The sequence below is a fragment of the Athene cunicularia genome, assembly GCF_003259725.1.
Source record: "Athene cunicularia isolate RWA chromosome 5 unlocalized genomic scaffold, athCun1 chr5_part1, whole genome shotgun sequence".
Lineage (NCBI taxonomy): Eukaryota > Metazoa > Chordata > Aves > Strigiformes > Strigidae > Athene > Athene cunicularia.
Window position 1 is genome coordinate 30,905,736 of NW_020799101.1, and position 13,402 is coordinate 30,919,137.

Here is a 13,402-nt window from a genome sequence, read left to right on the forward strand (position 1 = left end):
CTCCCTCTCCCTCTCCCTCTCCCTCTCCCTCTCCCTCTCCCTTTCCTTTTTTTCCCTGCCTACCTTTTTCTTTCTTTTTCTTTCTCTCTTCTCCTGCAAAATTACAGTTCATTTATTTAAAATAAATTTAAAATTTAACACATAATGGAGATTCTCTCCCTGTCTTTACTTTTTGGTTTTACATTACTAGCAATCAGTGTTATTTCTGAGTGCCTTCTAGGTGAAACTGAAAGTCTAAACATAGTACCTCTGAGGAATTAAGTCTTCATAATGGGAAATGTATGGCAGATCTTGCACTTGTACATGGAAAGTGTACATGGTAATGAAGATTGCAAAGGCAGTACTCAGACTAGTAAAGTTATGTAATGTGCTTGAGTTTCTTTTCAAGTACATGTGAAGTGACACATTTTAAGAAAAAAATATATGAAACTGAATTTTCTCAGTATTTTAAGTGTATTTTTTCAGATATTTTTGAAAAGTTGTAATGTAAAATTTATAACTCAGAATTAGGTCTCAGTCTGTATAAAACATATGAACATTCATGTTTATAGTTAGGTAATGACAAAAAAGCCAGACCCTAACATGACCATGCCTGACAAAATTAAATGTATTTTTCAGATACTTGCAAAATTTTAAAAACTTTTGAATTGGCAAGGATTGTAGAATCATGAAGATGGTTGCAAAAAGTCGACAGTGAGCACATGACATTGAAGTAGTTTTATACGTTCTCTTTAGTAGCCATTCTAGATCAATCTATTAAATAAAAAAGTAAAATCTGCTTGTCAAATAAGCAATATCACTAATGACACGACTGCTTCACTCTTAGCTTGATCCTTGAAATTGAATACTGTGTCTCAACCCCCTTTTGCTTTAAACATAGATTTCTATGGTCAGTCAACGAGGGCTGAATTCTTTGATCATGCCCTCTTCACTGTTTCTATTCTTTGTGTCAGAGATGAGGGACAGGGTACTGTTAAGTTTTGGCAGCCTTGTGTCACCCCAAGTTTCTCCTATTCAGGGAAATGCCCTGGCTGGACATTTAAGCTGACTTCTAACCCCATTTGCATCAACACAGAAAATATTGGTGATTCTGTCCCCGGAGCCTTTTTCTCCTTCAAAAAGAAAATCAAACAGTGGGACTGAACTTGGAAGACCGAACAAGAAGCTCCATCTGAATAAAGGAAAAAAAGGGAAGAGAAAGTAGCTGAATCAAAAGCATGTTTTCTTATTTGTGCTTTGCACTTTGACTCCAGTAGATCATATCCCTCTGAGCCTGCACTCAGAAAAATAGCCTGTGTATGATGTGTGCTACAAAAGGCTCAGCAAAGCCTTCCAGTGCTCTGAAACAGAAGTCTAGCATTTTAAATTAAGTAACTACTTTTCAACTGAAAGGAAAGCCAAGGCATCCAAACAGTTCCGTGGTTCTGGAATATTCCTTGGGGATTGTTATTTTTCATATATTTTAGTATTTTTAATATCTTACACATATTTTAAATTTTGTTCTATATGGATATGTGATTTTATGTGTTCATTGTTATATTATTTAAAACTGTTATTTATATACATAATTTTATTAGTAATAGTTACAAATTTACTAGTAAATTACATAATTCAGTTTATTATATACATAATTTTATCTATTTTTGTCTTTGCATTTATATTTACTTTATATAAAAACAAACAAACCAATCCGAATCTGATCTCAAATACTAATGGAAAGGTTGTTCTTTCATGTGACCTTTCCTTCTGAAGCTGAAGATACTCAGAATCTTGTCAGATCATCCCTAAAAATTTAACTGAGTGTAGGAGAAGCAGAACTGAAAAAAAAATGGCAATTACTAAGGTTTTTTTTTCCTGGTTTTATTTTTTTTTTAAATTATTTTTGTGTTTAGATAATGTTTGCATGATACATTTCTTTTGGTTCTTCCTATCTACTGACTGAAACTGACATAGAAAACTACAAATGTTTAGAAAATACTAATTTTCAGACGAATAAGTGGACATAACCCCTCTTTCAGGATGTTATTACTAGTTTCATAATACCTGGCATATTTGGAGGACCAATGTAAAATGTAACCAAGCTGCAACCATTCATCAGCCTTCTCTATGGTGACCAGCGTGACAACTGGGTCATGTCACTGCAAAAGAGTTGAGTTCATCAGCTACCTGTCTTCTTCATCTCAATGTACCCATTACATAACTTTTAAAAAGGGTTAAAGGACATACTAATTCAATTTACAGTACCAGTTTACTCACTCTGACATTCAATGCCCAACTTATATTAGGAGGATTCAAAGTCTGGACTTTCAGCAGGACTGGGCTGCTATCATGCATAATACATGCTGCTAGTTCTTTAGCTCATGTAGTTTCTTAAAGCAGCTTCTCTTTCTCTTTTAACATGTTTCTTCTGTAAAGGACAAGAAGACAGCTTGCCCTTTGAATGGTGCAAATAATAAAATCTGTCTTCCTTGAAGGTTTTTTTCAGGATTTTACGGAACAAAGAGGTTGGTGTAATTAGGTCAAGTATCTTAACTAAGCTTTTGCAAACTTCTGCACATTGAAGTGAATGTAACAAGGTCTACTCAAGTGTAGATTATATTATCTTATTCTCAGTTCTTTTGACACTCTTCTCATAAGACACCGACAATTCTGTGCTTTCTTTATTCTAACCTATTTTATGAACTCCACAAGACAAGTTTTTACATTTAAGGATAAACTTGTATTTAAGACTGGATCTAAACCAATAGGCTCAAATAATCAGGATAAATGGAAAACATCTCTGAACTTGAATGTACTTTTGATCAGGCTGGTTAGTCAAGAGTACAGATGAAAAAAAGAAAGAACAAGAAAAAAAACATGAAGCATAAAGGAATATTGCTATGTTCTTGTCTTTTCAGTCATTGAAAATCAGTTGAATTACTATTAGAATTCAGAATTTTCCTACTGTTGTGCAGTTGGAGATGAATTTGAACCTATACATATAGTCATTACAATTTCTTCCTGTAAAGCATTGAGACAGTTGGGATAATTAAATGTTTTTTCCTTTAAAACATGAGTTTGTGCTTGTCTTCCTCTCCTATGATCCTTCTGGCCTTGTTAAAGGCCTAAATCCATGGCTTCTTTCTCCTAGTATCACACTCATCGCAAAAGGTTGTGAGATTAATTTCACATAGATAAAACGGACATAACTTCCCTGAAATAATGACACTAAAAATTTATGAAAGACACTTGAGTGAATGTGTCTTCTTTCTTTATGTCCCAGTTTCTTGGTTTCTCCATGGCAAATTATACACATTCATGAAACAATTAGTAAATGTGGCATAATGCATAAATTATTATTTTCTATGAAGAATGTGAGGAAAACCTCCATTTAAGGCAACTAAAAGGTGAAATTATCAAGATAAGTGTAAAGAATACTTAGTACAATTCTTTTATTGCTGCTTGGACAAAGTGCCTTGGGGAGGGAAACAAAAGGGTTAAGCCTGTGTTCTCAAGAGCTTTCATAAGAATATAACTGGAATAATTAGAAGTGGACAGACAAATAGAACTTATTTGTTAAGTAAAACCACAGCCATTTTTTCAGATCTGATTTTGGTTGTACTGAGCTTTTTCCACTGACCTAATCTGATTGACTGTTTCTACAGTATCCAACATTTTTTATTGCCCATCATTGCATTTCATACTGAATGTTATCTTAGTATGACTTAATATTCACCTTGGATTCAGCTATTGCTATGTATATGAAATATTACTTTATTTATCTGCTGATTTTAGCAGTTTTTTTTTTCTATAAATTCTCTAACATAGTGTTGTTAAGGCAAATATATCTCATTAATGAAGCCTGAAAATATGTGCCACTGGGTTGCAAATGCTTCGTAACATCTGAACTCCCATAGAAAGTGATGTGCCACAAAAATGTCTCATATTTCCCAGGTACAGAGACTCCTATGGCTAGGTTCTTCTGAAGCACATTGCCTAAAATTTAAACTTTGAAATACAGCACGGAGATAATGAAAAGTAAGACTTAAAATAGCTGTATGAATTGTCATCAAGTACACTCACTTCAGTCTTTCTCAAAATTTCTACATCCTGTCAGGAAAATGCACACTTCTGTCCTTCGCCTTTCTACATGCTACTGCATTCTCATTCTTGTTTGTCTCCTGATCAGCAGTAATGAGCTTGGCTAGCATGCAAGGGTGATGTTTTCCTGACATACTTAGCACAATTATATTATACATTTTTTCAAAGTAAGACCTTTAAGTAAGCATCTCAGGTGAACATGACCAGGAAATGACCAAGTACACAGATCTTTGTGTTTGTTTAGCACCTAGTACATTGTGGATAATGGTTTTAGACAAAGCAAATAACAAATAATAACAGCAGTGAACATTCTGCTTATCTTATACTATTCCCTGCATAATGTTAGATAATGGAGTGATTAATTCTTTTTATTATGCCCATTTTCTCCTCAAGTGGTGAATTGAAAAGATAATTGTAAAGGTTAGTGTTAGCTCGATAGAAAGCACTTAATCTTACTTCCTAGGATGGTGTATAATATTATAATTACTCTCTTTGTCTTCGAAGTTAGTTATAAGTATATCAGCTGAAGGGGAAAGCAGAAAGGAAACTAAAGCAGTGATGAATGGGAATTTTTTAACTGGGGAACTCGTTTGGCAACCAGCTGTCCTATGTCTGATCAGTATTAGAATTTAGTTACCCACTGGAATAGTGGTAACCTTCATAGTTTCCAGCTGGATTAATTGTAACCTACGAAAGTTTTGAACATACCCTAAGTCAGAAATGTCTTCTCTGATGCTATTGTCACTATCGGTAGAAAGATCTAACCTATACCTAAGATAACCTTTATCAATTGTTACCTAATTTCCAAAAAAAAGGTCAAACATGTAGGGTTTTTTTTGGTGGTTTGTTTTGTTTTGTTTTGTTTTTTCCTGAGTGAATGTGTGTTTTTGTATGCAAGTGCAAACACATCTGCATGCACTTATCATGCAATCAGCAGCACAGTACTTTTTGGTGAGCTTTACTTAGCTATAGCTAAACCCAGACACAGAAAAATACTGTCCTTTTATGTCCTATAAGTTCTCTTGTTGATGTGTGTGTGTATGAGCTCATGTGGGCTCACACAGAGTAGGGCAGAAGAAATTTCTTACAGGAAGTCAGTAAGGGGTAGGGGGTATTTGTACAGACTCTACAAATTAGGAGAGAGTACATGGCTGTTCAAACGCAAATCAATAGCAAATATTCAGTATACTTTCACAAATTGCCAAATGGGATCATATTTTATAGCACAACATATGTTTTACTATGTGTCTTTGGTACAACTCTTGCTGGGTACATGGCAAAAAATGTTCTTCCAGAATGCTTCTGTGTGGTATGTTACAGCTGTAGAATAGACATTGCCTAACTCAGGATTCCCTTTGAAGAGGTAGCTTGTGAAGAGAGTCTTGTCTAGGACAATCATGCAGGAAAAGCATAATCAGATCCTATGAATATTTTGTTTCCCTGACATCAGCAAACTTCTGTTGACTTTGCTTTGAACAGTGCTTCCTTCTGAAATGCATGGCTTTATTTCCAAAATGTATGGTTATCCTTCTGGCACCTAGAGAATTTGAAATTGTATTGACTATTGCCTAAAATGGAGACAACTATAAAGCTTAGAATCCTAAGAACTTGATACTTGATTTAATGCTTTGAAAATACTCCTTAGGATAGGAAATAATCTTATTAAGATAGGTTCTATAGGAAAGTAGCTCAAAGGGAATGGAAAACAACAGTATTAATAGTATCCAACTAGCTTTTGGATATGTACCTTATCATTGTAAGATAGATATTCCATATGTTCATATAAAGATTTTTGGTTTACCCTCAGTATTATACATTCTACAGAAGGTGGGGTTACAGTCAAAGAGCAGTAAAAAGTGTTTTATAATGTTATAGGAAAGTGTTATTATACTTACTTTAGTTGTTAATTTCATGGAATTGCATTCTTCCTGAAAAATATCTATTGGCTAGTTTTGACATCATGGCTCTTCTTTTCACTGTCTTTTCTTCCTCATTGTGCTAATGCAAAAAAAAAAAAAAAAAAAAAAAAAAAGTCAAAGAGTTAGTATTTCCTTTGTTACTACAATCAGTTTCAAATGTAGCATGAACAACGACACACACTAGTACAATAGCATCTTTGCTTTTATGACATGTCTCTACATCTCTCCATGTGGAAAAATACTCAGGTGCTAGAAGAGTTTGTAGAAGCAGTCAGTCCCCACCTTAAGACTGCAACAGACAGCCATAATGTGGTCCCAAATAGGTACCAAATGCCAAAATTAATGTTATTTTTCTTGAAACAGTTTTTCTTGAGGTTATGTGTCCGGTGACTAATTGTGTAATTTTTATGAACAAGATAAAGGTCTCACCTTGTGGTTTCAAACTATTTCAATTAAGTGTTGACTGACAATCATGTAAATTTGATGGATTAAAGTGCCATTAACAAAATAGTAAAAGAATTTTTTGTGTCTTATTTGTAAAGTTTATTTGTTTTTAGCTTATGAAAAGATTTCAAATAATTATGAGCGCATACTGTTTACCTTCCAGGCATTCAGGAGCAGAGTGAATATAGAAAGGATGTTAGAGAAATGCTATGTTGCTTAATGACAGCCTTTATGAGGACAGGCAGATGTGATGGACAGATGGGTGGACTAACAGAACTAAGTGCATGATTAGCTGCTCAGACATTTGTTGAATGTCAGCCAAAACTACTGAAACATAGCAATTGGCCATTGTTAAACATATCCCATAGGGAGAACAACTACATACATAACAAAAAATGTGTACTATTTTTGGTTAAGATGCAGAGACAGAAAATGGATTGTACAAACTCATAAACCACATTTTGTAAACAACTGAAAAAAGTTTGTTTGCTTTTAAGTGCCTATGCGAGTTTAAATTATCAGTAGGCCATCTACCTACTTAATATAGCTCTGGTTTAAAAATATTTATGTCCTGAGTTCCTCCTTCTTCTACACATCAAGAAAAATAATAGCTGGCATTTTTATTATGCCCCTCAATCATATAGTTTAGAAGCATTTTAAATAAGACACATCACTTCTAACATTTCTTTTACTCCTCACTGAAATGCAATCGCTGCAAGTGCAATGGTGTAACTGTCTAACAGTATGTAGTGTTTGACTGTTCCTTGTAAAGAGTTAAATCATCCTCAGGTTGGCTTTTAATTGTTCTCTGATTTCTGTGATCACAGCTGATGGATGAATAAAATCAGTAAGTACATTAACATAAGAAATAGAAATATAATTTTGGCCCTGATTCCTTTAAAATAAAACTGCACCTGACTAATATGCAGAGGCTAATTGGAAATGGACTGCAGCATCTCTGAAGGAGGTCATGGTGTGTGGCACACCATAACAGTGAGTAATACTTGGGAAAAAAAATGATCTGCTTTCTAACATGACAAGAATGATTTGCAGTTAATAATAGAGGGAATAAAGGCCAGTCTTTTCAGTTACCCTTGGCTTCACCTAGGACAAAATAAAAAATCACTTCTGTTGCTGTGAGCTACTTGCCTTTTTTCCAATCATTATTGCTTAGTTATAACTTAGTGATAAAGTCTGTCATTACTGACTTTATTGACATTAAAGCTGATTTATTTGCATGCCTGGTGAATAAGAACTGCATTATGTTGGCTTTCAGATTGCTTGCATACTCAAGATAGTAAGTGCATCACTGACTTAATTGTCTTTTGCTGGTTCACTTGCTCTCTAATCTCAGTTTGAAAATAATACTGGGTCAGATTCATCCTTGGCATAAGTCCACTGACTTCAGTGGTAGTGCTCTAGAGAAGAGTTTGATCCATTTTAAGTAGAGTCAAATGATAATAGAGAATTGTCTATATGATACAGCATTTTTCTCCCTTCTGTTGTATGGTGTTTCAGTCAGGAAGCAACTAAATAAAGTTTAAGGCCAAATTCTGCCCTCAGCTCTGCACTAATGTGGCTGAAAATCTCAAAACCAATTTTGATATACTTATTCAAATAACGTCTTATTGAATTACACTTCCTGTTCTATTCTTACTTAATAACATGTATGAGACACCAAAGCCAAGTACTTTCTTTGTACATGGGGGCCACATCCTGCAAGTTACTTACCACCTAACAACAAGTGGTGTAACTCTTTTCCTCCTACTGGTTTTAGTGGAAGATGAATAGTAACCCAAGAAATATACTGCAACATTTAGGATCCAGACCTCAGAACAAATCCGTGAGGGGTAAATTAGTCTAGTCATGCCGAACTGTCCTCATCTTTGCAGTAGTCTGAATGGGTCACTTACTGAACCAGGAATCTAGATTTTTACATCTAAAACTGTCTAGAATAAATATTGGAAAATCTGGAAAGTGTTCTGATTGCTCCAGTTCTAACACTTTTTAAACCTAGAGTTTGAACATACACTAGATACAGCTCTTCTAGTAGAGTACTGTTGGGGTAGTACCAAGGGATGAAGGAAGATTGAGTAAAAGGAAGTACTAAGCTTGGAGCATACTTTCTTCGCTTTCCTTTCCTGGCTCAGACCTAGAGTTCCATCTTTGGGGTAGTTCTGTCAGATACTGCTGTTTTCCCTGTTCCCAGGGTAAAGACAGTATCTTATGACAAACTGAATTAAAAATAACATTATTCCACAATGATGGAATTTAGAAACAATAACTAAGAAAGAAACAAATTGTTAGGGTACCATTAAGGGAAATAGTACCGTGTAAGAGTAGTAGTAAGAACAAATAATGAAATGCTAGGAGGGTCAGAGGTGATGTCAGAATCACTGCACAAAATAATGGCAATAAGACACCCACTGCCAACAAGGAAATAGACGGAGACTTTAGGTCTTTTTTCCTTCTGCAACTTATTTATTCAGTTCATGAAGTATGGACTCATATGCCTTTGTTTTAGGTTCCCTAGATAAAAAATTTTAGCCTTTGCTGGTAATTGTCCTGTGGTATGTGCTTACCATAGGGAAAAAAAGAAAATAAACGCCACCTGAGAAAATATGTTTACTGCAAAACAAATATATTAAAAGCAAGTAAGATTTCATTATTTTCATAACCAAATATTTACGCAATGAACTATTCCAGAATGAAAAAAAGGTTTATTGTGTTTATTCTTTCTCTAACAGAATTTCCTTACATTTTCTGAAGAGTCCTTTAAAATGAGGTATTTTGGTTTGTAGTAATTTATTCAGCTATTTACTACACTCACATTCAACATAGCTGACCAGGACACAGGCTGGGATAAATTCTTTTTATTGCAGGATTTAGCCAGTCTCACAGTCTTATACTTTCAACCAACCCTTCTGAGATGCAACTATTCAAACTACTCACCTTCAGCTGGACCTTTAGTGTTAACCCAGATAACATTGACTGTAAGTATTTGAAATAACTGAACTCTCTTGAGTAACTGAAAAACCATCCAGACAACAAAACCTATGAATCACCTATATCAGCAGCACCCGGAATGCCACTGGGCAAACATGCAAATAGAGATTCAAGCTGAATCATAGCAGCTATGTGAAAATTACTTGAATTTTCAGATCAAAATATACCTACTACACTGTGTTCACTAATGGAAATGGTAACATTTTGATCTTAATTAAAATATGGACTTTCTTGAGTATCTGTAAAGAGCAAATGGGAAATTTCACATAGAAATGTGTTTAAAATGGAACAGTATTGACTGTACTTGTGGAGTGTTCAAAGTTTTGCAGTATTAAAAGGCAAAGTTTGCCCAATGATATAGAATAAAAATACCTCTGCATTGCAGGGACAGATACTGCATTCTCTATGCAGAACAAATTCTCATTGAATTTCACTGGAGTTTTTCCTCTTTATAAAAGCAGTTTCTGGCTCTTCAGTGGGTATAATAAAATGAAGCTTGCTGAGATAGTGAAAAACATCTCACTAAATTTCCTTGTAATAATTTCTCAATAAACATATGAAGTGACTTCTCTCCTGAAAAAACTTTCCCTGTTTCCCAAATTTAACTGTTAAATATTGTTATTCTTCTGCCCCCCAGGATTTTAATCCTATTTTCTGAGTTTTAATAAAACAGATTCTATGATTATTTCTAAAGTGCTCTCGTGTGCCTAGGCTTTTGTAGACTAAAAATATCTATGGTTGTTGACTCTAAGAGTTTTTTTGTTTTCTTGTTTTGTTTTGTTTATGGTGCTAGAATAGCAGACCAAATTCATGTGATGGTACAGCTGAAGGAAAACTCATAATGACATTTAATCATACATCTGCAGAAAAGAACAACATGTTATTGCTGACAGATGTACAATTGTTGATGTACAATCTATTTGTGAGACCCACCTGTGATGGGGATTTCACAGTCTTCCTCAGCAACATGGTCCATGGGTTAATTATTCTGTTAGAAAGATTTTTCTGTGTTTTGTGTAAATCTTTCTAGCTGTAATCTAAAGAGTTTCTGATTGTTTTTATGGCCTAATCCTGATAATAAGTGCAATGTGACAACAGGTCATTTAGATACAGTATAAAGAAAAAATTTTTTTTTGGTATGACTTTTTAAATTTGTTGCCTTTTAGCCTTATTTAGTGAATTTGCTGTAGTAATACGAAGTAAAATGTGTCACTCAACTTTTCCATTCATTACAATGATTTTACAGTATATTTTATGTATGATTTACATCATAAAAGTATGTTTCTAATTTTTTTAATCTTCCTCCATATCTTATCTTACCCTGTGTTCTTTTGTGTCTTCTCTAGAACCTTTCTAATAGCCTGCCAACAATCCACAAAAATGTAGTAATACAGTTTCAATTGTTTATTGTTCAAAAGAAATTAACATTTTATTTGCTTTGCAGTTTTTTTAGTTTCCTAGGAATATCGAAGAATTAGAGTAACTAAATTGTCTGTAATGCAACTATTCTTTTCCTTAGTGATTGATGGTGATTTGGGAAGTATCAATAAGGATGAATTAATGTGAAGTGTTCAGATCCAATATCCACCTTTGCTTATGCATTAGGAATTTCCTTTGGTGTTATGCTAGCTAATTCTCTGGCTTGTTTATGCATGGAATTCTTTGCTGCCTTTTCATTATTAACTTACGTAATTTTCAGTAAGAGACTTTAGTTCCTCTATTTATCCTTTTCTTCAGGACATTAATAAGTGTGTAATAAATGTGTCAAGTACCACCACTGTTAGTCAGAATCCAGGTGCATGTCAGTATTAACCTTCTTCCATGTTGAAAATTAACACTTATATCTACCCTTTGTTTTCCTATCTTTTAGCCATTTTCTAATATAAACCAGAAATTTTATCATTCATTCTGCGAATTCTGTTTCCTTAATAATCTCCTCTGAGGGATTTTATCAAAGAAATCTTGAAAGTATAAGTAAATTATTTTTATTTAATGGGTGTTTTTGTTATTCACCTTTGTTATAACTTCTTCCATGTCAGTATAAAGCAGCTGTGTATATTCCAGTGGGGAATGTGTGAGAAAGTTGGTGCTTTCTCAATTATTTCCAGTTTAAATAATGTCAATTTAGTTAGGTGGAAAGTTTAGTTCAGTTCCTGGTATCCTTCATTGATTTGAGGAGGATGCATATTGGAAGCATTTTTATTGTGCAAGCTAGCTGGTCCATTTTCTTAAGGAGAAGATCTTTTGTTCATTTCAGATACGAATGTAATGGAAGGTGTACTATTGCCTAGGACAATTTGCTAATTTCTTATGCATCCAAACTTTTGAAATGAAATGTAATATTGAAAATACTGTTGCTATCAGTCTTAATCTGTACAATAAAATTTAATGAGTGTTCCTTTAATTAATAGGGCAGATGGTGACATTGTAAATTGATTTTAGTTTGCTTGTATGGTTTCGTAAAAGTATGTGTAAACAGTTCTTCCTCTTGCAGGATTATTACAGTGCTCAGAAAAAAAATATCCAGAATTTCCTCAAACTGGATGACCTATCAGAATAATTATTATTCATTATGTCTTCAAAAGTATTTACTTTGCAGGGAACAGAAAATGTTCTGCACTGTTGCACTTTAAAAGTTTTTGGAGTTCCTTAAATGAATGATAAATAACGTGCTAAGCAGTCTGATTTCAAGAGACAGTGAGCACAGGCAGTATGCGTCGACATTAGACGAAATTACAGCTACTTAGTAGAGGCAGGAATTCATACCTATCACTTCCATGAAACACAAAATAAGACATGTTTAAGGCACCAGTTTAGCAGCCAGAATGTGGCTTTGAAAGCTCTTTTTCAGAACACAGGACAATTTTCTTCAAGGTACCATTTCCAAATATATTAAATGGAAATGCATTTTACGACCAATATGATCAGTTATTTTAATGCTAATGTGATAAATAGGTTATACTTTAAGAAGGATCTCTGCGCAGGGATCTAAAAGTATATAAAAGACTATATAACTTGAAGTACTTTATGACTGTAGAGATTTATACCAATTTCCATTTGCATTATACTGATTTCCATTTGTGTTTTGTGATTATGTAACACAAATCTTATAATTATTTATTCTATTTATAAAAAATGATGTTGAATTATAATGTCTATTTTGAAAAATCCTTCTGCAATAACACAAATTTCTTTAAAATATACTCAAATTAGTAATATAATTACAGGTAAACCATCTTATTGCCTTTGAAAAACCTCAGAAAAATATGAGACAAACTTAAAACTTGGCATAATTTTTTTTCACAATTTTTCTTAAGGTAAAAAAAAAAGAAAAGAAGAAAAAGAAAAATATATTTTTCCACAATAGGAAATCATGTTAAAGAAAAACAGTATACTCAGAATATTTTCTCTTAGAAAATTCCCTAAAAAAAAAAAAAAAAAAAAAAAAAAACTGGGCACAGATATAAAATTTCCCTATTGTCATGCTCATAGGAAAACTCAATGGAAAAGAAGGAAATTGCTTTTCCAATAGAAAAGAAGGAACTGCTTCTTTCATGACAAGGTATAATGTGTCCAGTGTTTGTCCCTGGACTTACAAAGACTTCTTTTACTGGTTTTGGAAGACAACAGGAGAACAAGAAAACAAGGATGCTACTGTAAAGATATTTGTATTCCTCCTCCTGCTCCAGGGCAAGATAGTCTGCAGAGGTGAGGGACCTTTCACCAATCTGCCCTGCCAAGTGTATCGAGCAGATGATTACACTGCCTTTGCCTTGTTTTGTAGTCTTGATTGCTTGTAATTACTCATACCCTCTGGTATTTTACTAATAGGTAAGACCGTGTTTTATACTTTTCTGTACTAGGGGGTTTTTCCTGTTGTCTTATTTTAATTAAATAATATTCTCTGTGCAAAGTAGGTTGCTCACCAATAAAAGCCTTCCCCCCCCCCCCCC